Source organism: Temnothorax americanus, unplaced genomic scaffold, assembly GCF_048541705.1.
Source record: "Temnothorax americanus isolate GAGA-0224 unplaced genomic scaffold, ASM4854170v1 Scaffold17, whole genome shotgun sequence".
Taxonomy (NCBI): Eukaryota; Metazoa; Arthropoda; class Insecta; order Hymenoptera; family Formicidae; genus Temnothorax; species Temnothorax americanus.
In genome coordinates, this window is record NW_027509307.1 from 829,975 (window position 1) to 849,220 (window position 19,246).

Sequence of the window (19,246 nt, forward strand, 5' to 3'; positions counted from 1 at the left end):
TATAATATCATCATTGGTATAGTTTATAGAGGTAGACACATTAAACTAGCTAATGCAGCTAGCCATACGGCTTTTTACTCTCTCGCTAAACGGAGATTTACTGCAAGCGTTATTTAACCGCTATTAACAGCGACCGTTTCGTATTCTAACCGCAGCAAAGTGGTAGACGCCGTTTCTCCGCTTCGTGCATAGGCACGACGAGAACGTTCAACGATTCCGCTCGTAATTTATTTAACCCGCCCCGGGCAACACCCCGAGAGAGGATAACGACGATTTCAACGAATCTATTCTACCTTCGTCTTGCGTCCGAGATGACAACGGGCTGCGCCACATGTTATAACAAGCGCTCTCGCGCTTGTACCTTGAACGCGTCGCGACGCTAATTAATAGAAAGTAGCTGAGACGGGATGCGCCGAATGGCGCGACAGCCGAACCGTCGAGGGCGCGAGTCGTCGACGGAAGATCGTTGCGCGACAGAAAATGCATATTTCATTCGACTGGAATGCAAATTTAGCAGCGCCTAACTAGAACGTGTGCGCGCACGCAGTCGCATTGTCCCGCGATGTAAGAAAGAACAAGTCGGAAATGGAAACGGCGGGCGAAGAAAAGGCGACGGTAGGTCGAAAGGAGAGACCCAGCCAGTGGCAGATAGCGAAATTAGAAGGGCGAGAATAGGGGAGGGTATAAAGGAGAGAGAGTTAGCGTTAGATAGGCGGCAATTATACGCGGCCCTGGAGACTATACAACATCGGGGGAACACGCCGGGTACTTAAGTCCCGCCGAAATTTTGCCCCCGGGCAAAAGTACTCCTCATGCATATCCACGAAGAGCGTGAACGACCTCGCCTCTCCTCCCTGAATCTATGCAGATATAAACGTGTGTGCGCAGATTGCAGATACGCGTACATATGTTATCGGCGCTGAGATTTCGGTCGCTCGCTGCCCTCCGGCCACGCTGCGTAATGCATTATACAGGGTCCGTCTCGCGGTTGCATGCTGCGATCACTACAATGCCGATGTATACAGAGCTGACACGAATATCTTGCTGACGGTGAGATCGAGCGTTTTGCAGTTTCATTTATAAATGAGATTTCTTTTCTTAGAAAAGGGATAATATACGCGATAAGGGCAATGCCACTGTTACACAATAGAGTGCTTTGAATATGAATTTAAATGTAATTAAATGTTTTCATTTCTTAATGGCTTTTATATAAATAAAATACTTCTGTATGTTATGTGTAAATAGAAAATAACTTCTTGCAGCCATCATTTAAAGCTTTTAATAATGTAATCATCGATTTATTTATGCAAAAATCAATTAGTTATATTTAAAATCTAACTGTTTTAATCGATCAATATTACTAAAAAGCAGGCAGAGAAAAAAAATTAACTACATGTTTCAATTATAAGACCGAGAAATGTTTACAAATAATAAATGTGTAATAATAAATAAGATATTTAATATCCTATTCATTTTGACATCCTATTTATTATTACAAATTTATTACTTGTATATATTAATTATTTGTAAATAATAAAGAGCAATAAGGTAGAAATAGTATAAATACAATTTTTAATCTAAAAGTTGCTTTATTATATGATCTCGTTTTATTTTTCTGTCTTTACCATACTCTATTTTTTAACAAAATTATCGCTGCATATACATGCAACGTGTTTGTTCAAAGTTATTCTCATAGATTTTTTGCAATTTTTAGTAGCACGACACCTATCGCACAATTACACATTTTACACAGTTCATTCCGTTCATAGTGAAAAGAAAGAAGAAAGGCGACGACCAAGCTGAAAGAGCAGACAACTGCAGCTTGTACAAGCTTTCCTGTGTGTGTGTGTTCCCGCGTTCTTTTCTTATTCCCCATAATAGAATCATAATTCTATATTTGTTTGCTCCTCTCTCTGTTTTCAATATACACGCATCGCCTCGTATTCAATATATGCGAAGTCTATTTTAAAAGCTAAAAGCGCGCGTCTTGACAAATAAAGGAACGAGAGTAATATTCGCGTAAAATTAAAAAAGAAGAGAAAAAGAAATAAGAAGCTGTCAGTTGCGCTGACGTGAACGAGATTTTCCAGTTTATCTCGAAATACCTCGCGCATGGTATAATATATACGAATACGTGTATTAAGTATTTACTGTAGTTCCGATTAATTACATATTTTGAGAAATTATACAGTATGTGTATGAAAAGTAATATAAAATAGTATTATTAATAATAGTTAATATTCATCGCTGTTAGCGATTAACTATTAATATAAATCAATGAACGGGACCAGTCGTTTCTGTTAACGCATTTATCAAAGTTTAGAATTAAAATATTGATTTCGAAAGAAAAATATATTAGTGGCTGTAACATCGCACAATAACAACTCATTTATAAAATATTCATCAATAAAATATTAATGGAATATCTATTACGCGGCATATTATGTAAAGTTAGAGGTTACGATTTACAATTACTAAAGGAAACATAATATAGTATTTGCATATTAATTCCCAAATAATGTATTTAATAAATAAATATCAATAAATATACGAACAATAACTGTTATAAATTTTAAATGAAGCCTGGGATACAATAGTCTTGATACTAAAGTTATCCTCTAATTAAAAATCCGTCAAAGATAATGATAAAATAATGGCCGCGTTCACGTGTTAACGTGTAAACTAAATATTAGATTAGATAATTTTGTAGATAATATTCTACATCCTAAATATTTATACACACGTAGCTCATCAAGAATTTATAATGATTAAAAAGAAGAAAAATAAACTTGTAGCTAATATAAAGTTAACCGATTTACTGTAAAGCACACGCAATCTATCCCTAGATCTCTACCTCTCCATTAATATTAATTGAATCTGAAGGAACTAGTAAGAGAACGTAACATATAATATAATTATAATACGTCGTCTAATTATCGCGATGTATCCGCACGTTCCGCCTTGATGGCTCACACGGAATATCGTGTTCGCGATTAGCATACATATTACATCTCGTTTCGGGAAAGGATGCTCGTTGATTTCAACCGCCATTTCAAACAATAACGTCAGCAAAATTTCGGCGTGCCAGCTGTAAAGTAACTCGACGGATAAAAAGCGAATTTATAAATGCGAATTATACATGTACTTGCATATATACGTATATATATATTTTTTGTCTACCCACTGAGCAAGCGTCATTTTTTTCGCTGTTTACGAACAACACACGCGCCACTGAAAATCGTGGTTGACAACTTTGCGCGGCAGATCTCGATCATTTTCGCAATCGGCGGGTGACAAATAGGCGATCGAGCGGTGCAAGCACGCTCGAATGACGATGATAGCCGAGGTACAATTAATGGGAGTCCTTGCGGATGATATTCGTGCGCGTACACGCGCGCACGTTGTACTCGAAAATATATGGTGACGGAATACGAATCGCCGGTACAAGCTCGTAACGTATTTCATGACGTATATGAGTGTGCGTATCGCGGCGCAGAAAAATATTGCCGCCGCGTTTAGCTTACGGATCTTTTCCCCGTCGCTTAATTTCCGACAACGTTGACGTGCAATTTTGCCAAACCCCCTCTGTATTAACGCTTATCCGTCAGATTTGAAATGCGATTTCGTTCCGTTTATCGTTTTATTCGAGGTTTTATTCAAGCGCTGTATCATAAATCGCATTTCTATACACTGTCAACCTCGATCGTTCCATGTATCAATCAGTAACGACATAAATCGTGCGGAATGTGGCGTTTAATTGACTATACACGGATGATTATTAGCAGAGTGATATTTTATTAGGCTTTTCAGATGTGTATATGTATTCAATCAAAATGCAAAATATAAAGACTACAGAACTAAATTTTTGCAACATTATCGGTACAATTATCAGATTACGATTAACGAAACACTAATACGAGTCACCAGCTCTGTCATGCATCTAACTTACTAACGTATATCTCGATTGCTTTGTATTCTCCTCGAAGGAACTTGTGTCTCGTATTGGTATTGGATTTACTAGAATTTCTATTATTTCCCGATGCTCGTAGCTTCGTAAAAGAATCGTGTTTCGACGAGTCGTTTTATTTATTTAACTGGATCATTGCTACACATATTGCGTTGGAGATGAAGAAGTCTTACAACTACGCGTATTGCATGCGAGGATGTTGCTAGTTAGAGCGAATTCACATTATTATGGGGGAGACAGATATGTGCCGTGCACTCCAGAAGCGACAGACGGATGAGGGTATTGTGAAGTAGAGGCCCAACGTACACACACGTTTCAAAGTATCGCGTCGCGAAGAATACTGACAATAGTGAAAGACATAGCGCGCATGTAGTACATACGTCAAATAAGAAGATGAAAACTGTTAAAGAAGTTTTATGTGCCGTGCCGAAAAACTTTGTTTCAAAGATCGACGGTATCGTATACCGCGCCATTTTATCCGGGAATACAGGACCGCTGAAAAACTTTCACGGGAATTACAAAGTAAAAAGTGGAAATTATGTCGTCCAACTCAACTACCGTGTAAGAAAGGGAAAGAATAACCACCGGCGTCCCGTGCAACACACGTTGCGCAAAATAATTTGACAGCTATATATATCCAGGGTGTTTCTGGAAACTCGCGACAAAAGGCTGAGAGATCTTGTAAACTTGGAAACTCTTGAGTGACTTTTGTTAAATAATGCATGTTCGGCAACGTTTCTTTAATTAAGACGTTAAACATCAATTTCCGTTAAACATTGTTGATGGTTACGTATATTTCCTGTCCCCGACACAAAATCGCGTGATGTAGATTCAATCATTACAAGTCTCTAGCATCATTCTTTGTTATAAATTCATTCAGTCATCACAAATGATTATTAATACATATACAGAAAGTTTGCATCAGACATCCCAGCTAATGCTTTAAAGAGACGTCGCTGGACACGAGTTATTTAATAAAAGTTGTTCAGTTTGACTGAATCTATCATCTTTTTAAGTTATTTATCGCTACTTTTGCCAAAAACACCTTATATAGAACACGAAAATACATCCAAATATGCTTCTCATTTATATATGTTACGCAAATTCTGATTTAAATAACAGCTTTGCGGTTGTACGGAACAGTTCTGGTTGACTAAAGTCTCGGAGCTTCCAATAACTGGGTTAAATTATATTATTAAAGGGCGAAACATTTGTACGGAACTACTTGATTCCTGTTGAAACCTCATTCAACGTCTCAACAGTGCAGCGATCTGCACATCACTAGAATTACCATAACGCAGTACTCCGGGTAAATGGCGGCATGTCCGACAGAGAATTACGTGATTCACCATTGCGTTCTACAAGACGAAATATATGCAGAATATGTAAAATATGCTCTTATTAAATATGCAGTGTACGCAGCAAAGTTTAGAAAGCGTTCAATTTTGCGATGTTCCTTTATATTATCCGTTGCCTATTTAGTCACGTAAATATTATTGTTGCATTAACGTAACACATCAACTTGGTATTAAGTCGTGTAAATATTACGAATTAGCGTAAAAGTAAAAACTATTTTAAACGTTTATTATGAAATTATATTTATACTCTTCTGAACTGTATAACAAATAGCTTCGAGAATAAAGAATTTATTTACATATTTAAGAACACTATCTTTCTATTTATTTCTGAAGAACGTCGCGTATATATACGCACAAAGGAATTTAAATAAATATGTATTTCACTTCAAGAGCGTAATAATTTTATAACGTTCTAATAACTCGGTTCTGTAAAACGTAGAGGATGCGAGTAAATCTTGTTGGAACGATAAACGAAGTTCTTACTGCTTGGTACATTAAATGCAAAATGGATTTGTGAGTGTGAAAAAATACAGAAATTAACGATGCGCTTTACTAAAGCGTGTCTTAGAACAGTAATGTATCGCGCGAGATCGAACTAGAGCAGAACACGAGCAGTCAAAACGTTCCAAAGCGTATCGTTGCAGCTTCGCTTGTGAAAGGTAGGGCGTTCCGGAATGAATACAACTTGAGTACCTTATAGTGACTCGACGATAACGAAGGATGCGATTTACAAGCTCAATCAACTCCCAAAAGATTGAGTAGAAACGCGTTCTAACTTAGAAAGAGAGAGAGAGAGAGAGAGAGAGAGAGAGAGAGAGAGAGAGAGAGAATTCGATATTCTACTTTATCGATAAAGATAATAGCCATATAAAGATAAGAGCTATAATTAATAAATGTATTGTGAAAATTCTAAAGAATTTCACGATAATAATTTCGATCTCGATTATTATACTTTCCAACCTAAAATCCGAATTATTTAAACTGGATATGCGACAAGCAAAAAAGCTTTTAATTAAACGTCATTTTATTGAATATTGGCTGATAAATCTAATTTTATTGTCAATAATGTAAAAAAAATAGTAAAATCTGTAAAAAATACTTTTAAGATAATCTATGAGCCACACCAGGAATTTTATTGACTAAGATGAAGAATAAGGAAAGAAGTATTCAATTCTCATTTGCTACACAAGATTCAATACTAATAGAGAAAAGCTTTAGCTTTCACGAGAGTCGAACTTTCTGAATAACAGCAGTCGTACTTTTCGCCTTGATTACTCTGAAAGTAATAAAAGCTCTAAGTCGCGTTCACCAGTTCAATTCCTAAATGATTTATTAATATGCCATTGAGTTTCCAAAGAGTGCACTTTAAGGTTAGTATATAAGATTTTAATTTATTTCGCTTTGAAACTCGAGTCATTTCCAAGTTCGAGGTTATGTATAGCTAACAATCGTAAACTCGATTGTTGTTCGTTGCTTAAAGGTTGAGATTTAAAGTGCAGATTTAAACCAATAAGGAATCAAGAAATACATTGGAGATAAGGCAAAGTTACAATATGTCCAAATATATCTAGATGATTATGTACATAATAGTAATAGAAATTATGCTACGTAAATTATATATATTGATCGTTGTATACACATTAATTAATTTAATTGAAGATGATCAATATCGTTTAATATTAAGAAGAAATAAGAAATCAGAAAATTCTTTTTAGTAATATATTAAACTGTCGATTATTAACGCAAAGTTATTATAGTATTTAAAAACTATAGTTATTTTCATATCTGTAGACCTTTCTATTAAGAAGTTACAACAGAAGGACAACTCTATTATCTCATATTGATCTAATCAGAGACAAGTTTATTTCTTATACCTATATATACCATGATATGTCAATTACATCTTTCGCCACTTGAGTAAATAGATTTAACGAACTAATCTTGGAATAAGAATGCATGTAAAATGACACGACGATCAGCAATACGACAGATATCGCTCGGTAATCGATAACGATGTCACTAACCATGTCACGTTGCATGCTCAACCGACAACCACTTTCGTTCGAAAACGTAGTCAGCCTCGCGAGCTGACGGCAAAGAATTTCAAGGCAATCAAGCAGACCCCCAACAAAGCTTATCGCAGTAATGAAAATACAGTTATCAAGGTATAACGATATAACAAGGATTGACGCGAAACGGACAGCTAAATATCCAAGACGAAAAATTAACGCGAGTCGTGGACTGAGCAATAGACTGAGTACACTACGAAGAGCCAGAAATAATTATGGCATATATAATTTTTAATCCTACATATTATATACTAACGTTTTGATTTTACGGACTTAATAAATTTAATACCCTAATATGCATTTTATGTTAAGTCGCTTAAGTATCTTTCTATATATATATCATTCTATATATATAATATATACCTCTTAAGTGTGTGTGTACTGATCTTTATCAATATTCATTAATGTCAGTGAAGTTCTAAGAGTGATTAATAAATTAAATTAAAAAAAATAAACAAATATTGTAATATGCAAATGCACGCGTAATTTAACATATGACATACTTAAAAATTCAATTCTCGTAATTGTGTCTTGTGTTTAAATAAAAATATAAAAAATCAATTTGTATATTAATATCATGTACATCAAGCTGTCTTATGTGTTTTAACTGACTTTTCATTTACGTCAGTTGAAAAAAATTATTTTATATTAAAAAGAACAGCAAAACACTCTTATATTTATAGTAGTAAATTTATAATATTGAATTGCACAAAAATATACTACGTGATATATTTAATTATTTGATAATTATCGATGATAAGGCGTAAACGGAAAACAGTGTCAGTCACCGGTGACTGTCATGGCGATGAATGTGTTAATAATATTCGGACATATTTTCTAAAATAAAATTTATAAAATAGATTTTCTAAATGATAAATTTGTAATTAGTTATCCTTTTGCAAAAATTTAAATTATATCGATTTATTCTCGTGAAATTATTTAACGTTATCAATTAAATATTTTTCTCCAACGACTCAAACGTCAAGAATACAAATAAGTAAAAAGTTTCACGTTTAATTATAAGAATATGTGCTTTACGTGTGCGGAATTTAAAATAAAATTTTAATTATAGGGATATGTTTTTTAGCATCAGAAATTTAACAACGGTGCAAAAGAATGACGTGCTGCAATTAAGTTCCTACTCATGAAAGATTGTCCGCGAAATCACCAGATTCCAGAAACGCGTTCATCAAGTTTGACGCAGATCTCAAGACATCCGGTGTGCATGTAATGAGAACAAATTGCACGGGGCTCATAAACACTGGCCGGTAAGGTGTCGCCGAGGAAGGATTACTTGATGCTAGGGCAGTCGGCACGCTCGCTGCCATCCAGCCGGTGTGCCTCGCCGGGGCGCCCCATTCAGTCGACCAGGCAGTAGGGAGAGTCAGCAACGAGTCAGACGAACGAGCGGGCGCCAGTCTACCGTGGGCGCACCGCGCGGCACCACGTCTCCGCTCCGCGATCGGGCGTTACTGTTAGTATACAGCGACACATCCGGCATTCTTTTATTATAATTACGCAATTAGTACGCATTGTCACAGTGATTATTTTGTCGTACGTGATCGAACCGCGGACTGACGCGGCAGTGGTAACGGACGTAACCGGACGGACCCCTGAGTGTGTGGTGAGATACAGTGTGCGTCGAGCGACGCGGTGCCGACCGAAAGGATCTATCCGTGATCAGTAATTACATAAGAGGTATGTGTGCCGCACGAGTGATCGTATATCGCCCGCGACGTCGGGTGATTTTGATTGATATCATTTCGCTTGTTCACGTCCCCCGTCGACTTTATTGAAGAGGATGGCGTGCGCGCCGCGACTTTTCGCGAGTTTTGCTCGCGTAAGTAAATCCGGCTCTTTGTGGATCCAATAAACGGTGCGTTGCGAATCCGGTGATCGATGCTCGATGCGGAGGCGTCCGGAGCATCGGCCGGCCGCGCTACGGTGCGCTACGTCGAGTGTGTCGTGCGCGACAGATATTATTTTTCACGATTCCACGCACAGATAGGTTACGCAAGTTTTTTTCCTGTGCGTTACATGAGAAATGAAAAACATCATTAAACAATACGTATCGCTCCGCGAATAGATAAACAAATTCGATATCCCGTGGGAGTGTCACAATACTGCTCCAATATTTTTAGGATAATGTATATAGTCGCTTAAAAGCCTCCTCCAAGTGTCTCGTTTAGCGCGAAGTAAAGCAATCGGTACGTTTTTATTATTTTGTATCGCGTTAATTTCGCTATATTCAATAAATATGCAGATAATGAAGTGAAAGCAATTTCCTGTAAATGGATTGTTCCACCCTTTTCTCCGTTTAATATAAATTGAACGGTAGTCACTTTTTAACACCAACAAAAATTGAAACTTACAGAAAAATTAAGCAAAGGAGATAAAAAGGAGATAATTTTATTTCTTCCGAGATAAACCAACATTATACCATTCATGAAAGCGAAGAGGATCTTTAAAGACGCGGTCTTGGTTGGTTCTTCAGATTTAATCTGACACTCGCAGAGGATTACGTTGTGATTGAATTAAACTAAAAATGCGTGAAGTGATATTAGATAGTTTTCCCTGATTCTAGCAAGTTGTGTTAGTCGCTAAGCGAAGTAACAAAGAAGTTATGCTATTTTTATATTGTATACTAAGTTTTCATTTAATTAATTTTAATATCTAAAATATTAACACGTATCATATGCATATCAAATATCGTTTAATTTATCAAGAAATTTCTTGAAAAATATTTATTGATATTTTTCAAGTAATAGTAATATAATTCCGAAAAATTGGAACACTCGATATGTTCATTCTTATAATTTAATTTATAGTATAATTTAATTTATCCTAGAAGAATGATACGGGAATTAAAAAATAAATTAAAGTTTTCTGCTCTTCTTTCTATTGAATGCTTATTCGTTTTGTGTAAAATCAAAAAAACAAGAAAATACGGTAATGATAATAGAATATATAAATTTTCTCATTCGAAGTCTGATGCCGATTTCATCAAACGTAAACCATCAGAACTTTCTGGCTGATTCATATTGTAAAGCAGTCACGCTCTGGATATTTAAGGTGATATTCACGTTTCATGGATATAAAACGAGAGCTTTCAATGTTCATTGCCAGTTACACTGACTTATTACAAATCATATTGAAACATTTCAATGGAACTCAATGGGTCTACGATAAGTACTTCGACGCTATACATTTCGCGTCGAGACTTTTCTTTTATTAATGATAAGTCAAATAAAAGATCAATCTACTCTTTTAATAATTGCATAAAGAAGATATTATATACATATACGTACATATACATATGTATACAAGATACTATATAGAAATTATAATGCATTATGCGCACAGATTTATTATTATATTAAATGTTGTTTTAACGTTTAATATAACAAATACTTTCATGCATAAAATAACATAATTCAATTAGTAATTTTTTATATATATTATAGTTTGAATTAATCAATGATTTTCTGATAAATATTATAATCCGTAAACTTAATTAATTTGAATTTTTTGAAATTTATACATTTATGATTTTTCTTTTAAAATTTTTATCCTTTTTAAATATCAAATATAGAGAGATTTAGTCACTATACTTATACGCATTATTTTTCCAACTACGATTTTTGCTTATCATAAACTTTATAAATTGTTATTGACACTAGTACTAGCTTTTGATGTGCTAAATTCTCTTCACAATTACAAAAGTTTTATATGACAGATATATCAATCTTACATAGACAAATCAAGAATGAATTCTCTTTTGCTACCTATTTTTAACTTCATTAATTAATATTAGAAATAACTAATCTTTCAAGTATTAGGTATAAGGATACAAAAGAAATTATGTTCATGTTGAACATAAAACAAAAGACAGACTTCTCGCATAAATTCGAATTAATTCTGTCTCATAATTTGAGACAACTTAAAAATATTCTACAAATATATCATAATAACAGTAATTTTAAAGAATCCGCATACCGATATCGTGCCGTTTCCTTGGATTCTGAAAAACAGCAGACGGCCACATTTCCAGCTCTAATGTTCGTCATAAATTCACGCGCGTCACCCAATTTCTCATCATTTTAGTCATCCTACGGAGATATGGCCCAAGTGCTGTTACATTTATATCCTGATTTATATTCAAGAATGCAAGCGCAATTCAGACCGTATACACGAATAGACTTTCAAAACTCGGTAGGATTATCTGAAATTTAAACAACGGGCAGATTTTGATCCTCGCATCCTCCTCGTCGCAGGTTAAACAAAAAGGTCAAATTAGTTTGAATTCCCACGAGGCTACTTCCGCCCGTTATTATATACTGACCGAGGCAATTCCAAATACAGTATGCAAATACTAGAACGCGTGACTTTTGAATTTGGGCATTCCGCATGCGTGGAGCACTATACGTCGTGTACAATGCACGGCCGTGCTATTAACAGTATTTGTCCTCGACAATTGGTTGGCGATATTATCGAGGAATACCTTCGCGCGAGCATTTAGTCAAATACTCGTCAAAGGGATATATATAGGGAAATTGTCGTCGAATGCCGGCAGCCAATCCGTCTTCCATTATCCTCCCTAGCAACCTAGTTTCTGTCGCAATCTGTCATTCGGGAAAACGAAACAAAGTTACGTAACCAAGGCAGCGAAGCGAAACTTCACACTGAATTGAAATCACGACTTAAGCCTCAATTTTCCTAACAAAGACATGCGTACATAGGGAGGAAGGCAAAACTTAAAATCTCTTTAGGTTCTATTAAATACGTCATTGTGGTAAATCCTGCTCGGAATACAAGACGATGGCAACGCCGCTAAGGGAACGGAAACAAAACAAAATCGTTGGGAATCTCACGGTTCTTCAGACAAATCGACTTTCATTACTGCTCCAATATTAGTTTGCGAATCATTAGTTATATAGCGTGGTAAAACCAAAGATTGATATTGATTACGGAGAGGGTATTAATATCAATTTATAAAAGAAGAAAATCTCTAAAAAAAAACCATTGGAAATACTTCTACGCCCGCTATAGGATATAATGTAATAAAGGTAAAGTGTTTCGCCGTAACGCTTCAAGGATTTTGTTTATAATTGCTTTTAAAGTATTTTTAGCGAATTTTTTTTCATGACAACCAAAAATATTTTATTTGCCCATGCAGTACGAACCTGGAGTATAGTAAAGATATTTACTAATAAAGACAAGAGGCGAATTCTTTTTAGTCGCAAATTGAAAATCCAAAATATCAATAATTCTCGGGATGAGCCGATGAGTCTAATAGTTCGACATAGTACAATCAGATTCTAGAGAAATATCTTGCCAGAGGGCAATTCCAGAATTTAGGGAACAAGCGCGAACTTAGTTACGTTAGAATCGCGGATGAGACATGTCAAACAATTTAGCTGCGACTGCAAAGCTATGCCATGCTATAAATATAGATTCTGTGGTAACTCTAGTCAAACTGCACGGCAAAGAACGGACACAACAAAGAGAACGCGATGCCTCTAGCTGTGGAAAACGATCTAACTGACCGAAACGAATGGGATATATGCTCTGCAACTCAATAAATCAGTATTTACTGTATAAAATTTTTTAAGCTAGACCGGGCTACTCTTATACATAGAAAGTTCCTGAATCACATTTCACTTCCGACCGCAGATTTGATTTTAAATCCTCCCGGAAATAGATCCTTGCCATCGACCGTGCACTCCTCGAGCGTTTCGTGTAGCAGACGTATAAGCAACTGCTCATGAAAATGCATAATCTCGAAGACACTCTCGTAACATCAAACACAAGAAGTTTCAGGCTAAGAAGTTTCGCCGAAAAGTTTCCCGGATTATCGGCGGGATGGCGGAACATGAAATTTTCTCACCTATTCCCATGCGCGCTAAAAAGGATCTCTGACAAATTAAGATGTACATATATACATGTTTCACGTGTCCATCAAAACTTCATCCTCGCTTAACTTTTACGGCAAATCAAGAGAAACCCCTCGCGAGACGAATACGAGAAGAAGAAGAGGGATTAAAGATAAACGAAACGGCGGTGGCACAATCACAACGAAACTCGATAGAAGTTTAAAGGATAGAAACGAATAGGGATTATCGCCGTGTGTGTGTAGCGCGCTTATAGTTCAAATCTGTGTATAGCGTATCCGATACAGCATATCGTGTGAGCCAAAAATAAAAGTAGCGGAGCATGCAACTGCGTTCCTAATAGCGTTTCTATCCCTGTCGGGCGCGACGTCTGCACCGAGATCGATACATAGCTACGACGAAGAGGAAGGCCGTGCGTTCTTTCAGAGTCCTTGAACACGGCGGGGTAACTTTTGCATATATACCTGACCTCCAGTTTCCATAAACTGCTGTATACTTCGCTATAGCCGGCATCAACTATAATTCTCGTTCGATCTGGCGGCTAGAAGTGCCGTATTCATCCTCATATAATCGGACGCTTCTCGGAATCGATAGAAAATCTCTGTCAACACAATCTTACACCACATAGAAGATAAACTACATGAATATTCACATTATGAATACACAAAACTTTGTATTATATTGATTACGCTATAATTTCAGACACCTTACGCTTATAAAACAAAAGAGAATCTTAATAAACTTTACACTCTCAATGATTGAAGCATTATTTTTACTTGTTAAATATCGAGATAACGTACAATGTAGAAATATTATTTGCATATAGTTTAATTGATATTAATGCAAATAACTGATTTTAAGGATGATATTTTAATATTCTTTTTTAATTTAATCAGAAATACATATAACAATTGTTCAGCAAGTAAAAGGCGCAAATGCTTTGTTGAGCGCTTCTAAATTTCGTTTGCTGTTCAGTTGGAGGTCAGGATTAAGATCAGCCTGGTTTAGTTTAGATTAGGATCAGGTCGTTAAGCTAATAGGTAAGTCGCAGATTATGTAATTAATAGTACGAGCAGTTCAAAAGTTTATTTTTGTGATTAAAGTAGAATTAAAGTCTTTCTTTCAAAAATCAATAATATTATTAAATTATATTATTTGCTATATTATTATTATTATTAAATTGAATTTTAGTTGAATTACATTTATTGAATTAAATTACATTATATTAATTGCTAATCGCTATTAAATTATACGAATTAAATTATATTATCTTAAATATTAAATTTAAATTTTTTCTATATTCATAAATTTTACTTAATATTTTATTACTACAAATTGGATATAGAGTAATATTATTACTCCTTAAAGAACTTATTTAAAAAGAGAAATTAGTTCAAAACAAATCGATATTTCAATTACATCAAACGTAACGTTCCAGTTTCCCTGACGTAAAACCGTGATGGTTTTGTCTATTCGATTGATGCATTTACGGGCAGATAATTTATGTGTAAATGCAGCGGTACCGCATTACCAAGGCGTTACCGCGAAACATTCTCCAATAATTGCGAATCGGCTAATCGAACAGCATGACACTATAAAAGCGGTTTATCCCGCATCGTAACGCTCAACGCTTAAAGTCACGCGAGATTTATACTTCTCGCCACAGAAATATAACAGACGATAAATTTAAGCCGGTACAATACCTAATCCGACAAGATGAAGAACCATTACGGGGCAGCTGGATACAAAAGCGAAAAGAAACAGATTACAAATAATGTCTAGAGGAAAGTTATATTGAGTGCCAATTTAAATGATAATTTTCGGGAAGCGAAATTTTTCCTCTTGCCCTTGGAGATATTTCGTAGCCACCATTTCAATGATAATGCGCAAGTAAAAAAAGATGTTAAATTATCGTGTTAACTGGATATTTGATGCTGGCACTCGCGTTGTACCAGCCAATGAATTTAAATACCGAGCTGTCTTTTTAATTCGCGAAAGAAAAAAACGGCAATTTCTCGAACGTGTTAATATAATCTGAGATAATTGTAACTCCGTTTATAATAACGCTTTTCAAGAAGTAGCAACAAGTTGTTAGACGCTTTATAATAATCAGGAAGTTTGTTGCCCGTTTTGCGATAAGTTGGCCGTATAGTTCACGCAACATCGATACTATTACTACCAGACCTTGTATACTGTGTCGCGTATACAGCTATTTTATAGATATTCATTTTCCGATATAACATTATTGTTTGTGCTCTAGTATACTTTTTAATACAATCTCTCTCCACGAGATTTTTACACCTGCACATTTATACCACCAAATTCAAAGTATCATGAGAATAGAACGCGCATTTTATCTCTGTAATAATTAAGATCTAAAACCATCATCCATTCGCCCGATTACATCAGTTTTCCCTCAGGAAAAAAATAATAAAAAGTAAATGTTTCTATAATATTTACTCGAACTCGCAATCGGCGTATCTTTGGCGTTAAACGATGAGATTTTATTGCGGGAGGTTCCCGTGAGACTTGAAAGCGTGGAAATTGAACAAATTCCACAATAATTACATGTCGATTACCGGATTTTTATAACTCCCAATTACCCGAACGAAAAGTTTTGTACAGGAACTAAACTGAAATGCAAATACACAAACTGTCGCGGTGAGAAAAGCTCAGTGTACGCGTTAATGAAAATCTAATAGCATGCAGGATCCCAAAAAGCGAGTTTGTTATCATATACGCGATAAAACAAACAAGGTCTGGAAATTACAAGGAAAGCCGTTCGGTTTACGCGACCGAGTTATTGTGTTTGATAACCGTCTGCTTTACCGCAGCTCTCCACTGTCGCGAGCATAAAAACACATCAAGGTACACACATACTTTATTTGATGTTGATCGACGGTGGGATATTGGCGTGCATAAATGTGTGGTGCATGTCGCGTGCGCGCGCGAATACACGCGAGCTTTCCCATTACGTACAGACCCGCCGCGGAAAATTCGCTAAGCCAGCAGCACCTTTCCGGCTCCGTTTTGCTCCGAGAAAAAAAAAAGATAAAAAAAAACAAAGAGTTATAAAGGATATATTTCCAAAGGACCTTGAGGTTTCGCGAGCAAAGGGATATCCAGATGGAATTTCATTCGCGGTTCCTTATAGAAAGCGAATACCTTACGTCCGCGCTGCGCCCGTTATATCGAAGGATAAAAGTTCAACTTTAAAGCGGCGGCTGCCTTCGAATGGCCCTGTAGATTTCGCGAAACAATAATACGCGCCGTTTCTCGTTTTATTAAGCGACCTCCATCATAAAGATTTTGCATTATAACATAACGGGAAGATATTAGGAACACCCTTTACTCCAGAATTGTGCAAGAATGACGATGCACGACTTATTTCTCGACTTTCTTCCGTTGTATTTAATGTGAATTCGCTATATTTCGCCTTTTTCTTTCTTCGATTTTGTCATTGTGTTTGAAATTTACATGTATACATTATTAAGCAAATCGGAATATTTCTGCATACATTGATTGCGCGAGTAAGACTAAATCTAAAGGCTAAATCCTTGGCCGTAAAAGCAAAGCCGATTTAGTTTGGTTTAATTAATGTAGGATCAAGAATTCCATATGCTCTCCGCTAGATTACAGTTCTATAATATAGACAGAGGAAACTGATCTGAGTAAGCGCTCCATATAATCGGTTAGAGATTATATCATCTGGCAAATGTTTATATTAAACTTTTATATAATTTGTTGTAAATAATATAACATGATGTAAAATATTTCTTATAACTTTCAAAATAAAATAAATGAACATAATTCATAGAGGATATCGCAACTAATAAGGTAGCTAACTCCGAAATATATGTTATTTAGACAGATGTTTCGTCATATCATAAAGGGACATCTAATTGAAACTATGTTAATTTACATTAATTTTGATAGCAATATAACCAGTTACAAAGATTAGCGTTTCCACAATAAAAGTTGCATCCTCCCGAGATAGAGGAAAATGCAGGACTTTAAAAATTTTAACAGATTCGCATTCATATAGAGAGTGTGCACACGGTATCCCCTTGTATGACAGATCCGGTAAAATAAAAAAATGGCAGGGGGGGTTCGTTGAACCTCGCTTTTAATAATTAACAAGAAAAATCTCGCCGAGATTGCGGCAGCGATACGCGTTTCTCCGTAATTCAAGCAACACCACTCCACAAACGTATTTCTCCGTAAGCTCCTCTTTAAGCTGCATCGTACTGTTTATGTGACCTCGCACGCCGACGAAAAAGCTCGGCCAAGCTCGATATCGTGTTTCTCAGGGTCTCACGAAACTTGTGCCGGGCGTACAATAAAGATGCCCTTCTCTCCCGTGGCCACTTCCCTAGACTTTAAAACTTACCGGACCGAAGTTTTTCCCGCGTAATTAATTACGTCATTAGAGCATTTTTTCATGTCACAGCCAACCGCGTAGCAAAATGCATTTTTGCTGACAGCCATTATCTTTTGACGATAATGTCAAGCGACGTGTCGTCATCCGAACAAAGAGTAATTATTGATAACACTTGAGTAAAATCCGATTATCAGAAATTCTTGGTCGTAAATTATTGATCTTAAATCTTTTTCTTTTTTTTATTTATATTGCATAGAACTGCATGGAAATTATAATTTAAAACTGATATCATTATTTCGAATTGGACGTAATATAAACTTAGATATGTATTAATTGCTTATCATATTAATTTATTTCTTTTTTAAATCAGATATTGCTATAGTCGACTTGTTTGATATTTAATAAATTGCTATTACATGTATATCGCGATCATGTATAGAGAATACCAAGAAATTAAAATTTATTTAACAAACGATAATACCACAAATACGTAAAATATAGTTGGAGTGTATCTAAATACATTAAAATATAAATTACGGTGTAATATTGAAATTGAAATATGCTATACAGCATAGGTAATGATTATCTACTTTACATCCACTATTTTATAACTAAATTGCGCATTAACGCCATATTTCCACTTTGATCAGCGGCAAACGACTCGCTGGACGTATAAACGAATTTTGATAATGTTTCGCTACTTTTAGAATTAAATGATACGCCACATGCGAGATAGTTTTACCTCAAACGAGCTTTATGCAAAATGTGTGTGCGTACATTTACAATCTATTATATGTATATTTACATTAATGTCGATAAAATTGGCAGATAAGTCTTCAAATTTTATTTAAAAAAACACCTAGTCTTTAAGCAAATATAAGTGACACAAGGTTGATTTTTGTAAAAGAAGGGAGGCGAGGCCTCCCTTAGTGAATCGTGCCGGACATAAAAGGAAGGGTATAGTTTATTTACTCTACACGTACTGATATATGTTGTTTGCTCGCTATTCGCTTTTGCGCACGCAAAGAATATGAAATTAGCCTCTTTTATCTGAATAGCAAGTCCAGCTCGTGACCATCGTGAATCAAGCAGTTGAAGTTATATCACGCGTGCAATGTGCAGTCCACATAAATCATGAAACAAATGTTCTAGTTTTATTGGCATAATACAAAGCATATTGTGCAATATATTGAAAATTATTTTGAATTTTCAAGAAGAGGATACATGATTAATGTATTCAACGTCACTGCCGTTTCCCAAATATCAAATATTCTTCCTAACGTATAATTGGCACTTTTAGCTAGCGCATAAATTTTATAAAGTCAAATTTTATTTGATTTGAATGTTCTAAGAACCAAAGCTGATTTAATATTTAATAATAATTTTTATTATTAATAAATTTATTATAAGATTTTAAATGTGATAATAAAACTACATTTTTATATAAGGTCTACGTATCTTTGCAAAAAATTTTGCGATGTGCCATTTATTATCAGACTTTCATTAATCACATTTATCCGTTGTCGTGCTTAGTATATCTTCGTCGCAGTCCCTCATGGAAATTTCATGTTATCAATGAA

At 35.4% G+C, this 19,246-nt stretch overlaps 1 protein-coding gene and 1 long non-coding RNA gene across 4 annotated transcripts in view; one reads left to right on the forward strand and one right to left on the reverse strand.

Moving 5' to 3' along the window:
• Positions 1–19,246, reverse strand: part of LOC143895959 (uncharacterized) — a 207,259-nt gene that overhangs the window by 170,308 nt on the left and 17,705 nt on the right. The gene's annotated exons all lie outside the window — the stretch shown is intronic.
• The window catches only part of LOC143895955 (uncharacterized), a 162,776-nt gene that overhangs the window by 68,749 nt on the left and 74,781 nt on the right, over positions 1–19,246 (forward strand). For 2 of the 3 annotated variants that reach the window (XM_077403485.1, XM_077403488.1), the window contains exon 1: positions 8,803–9,092. The exons of the other annotated variant lie outside the window; for it this stretch is intronic. The gene's annotated coding sequence lies outside the window, so the exon portion shown is untranslated. Of the gene's footprint in view, positions 1–8,802; positions 9,093–19,246 lie in introns of those variants that run through there. 3 annotated transcript variants of the gene reach the window in all.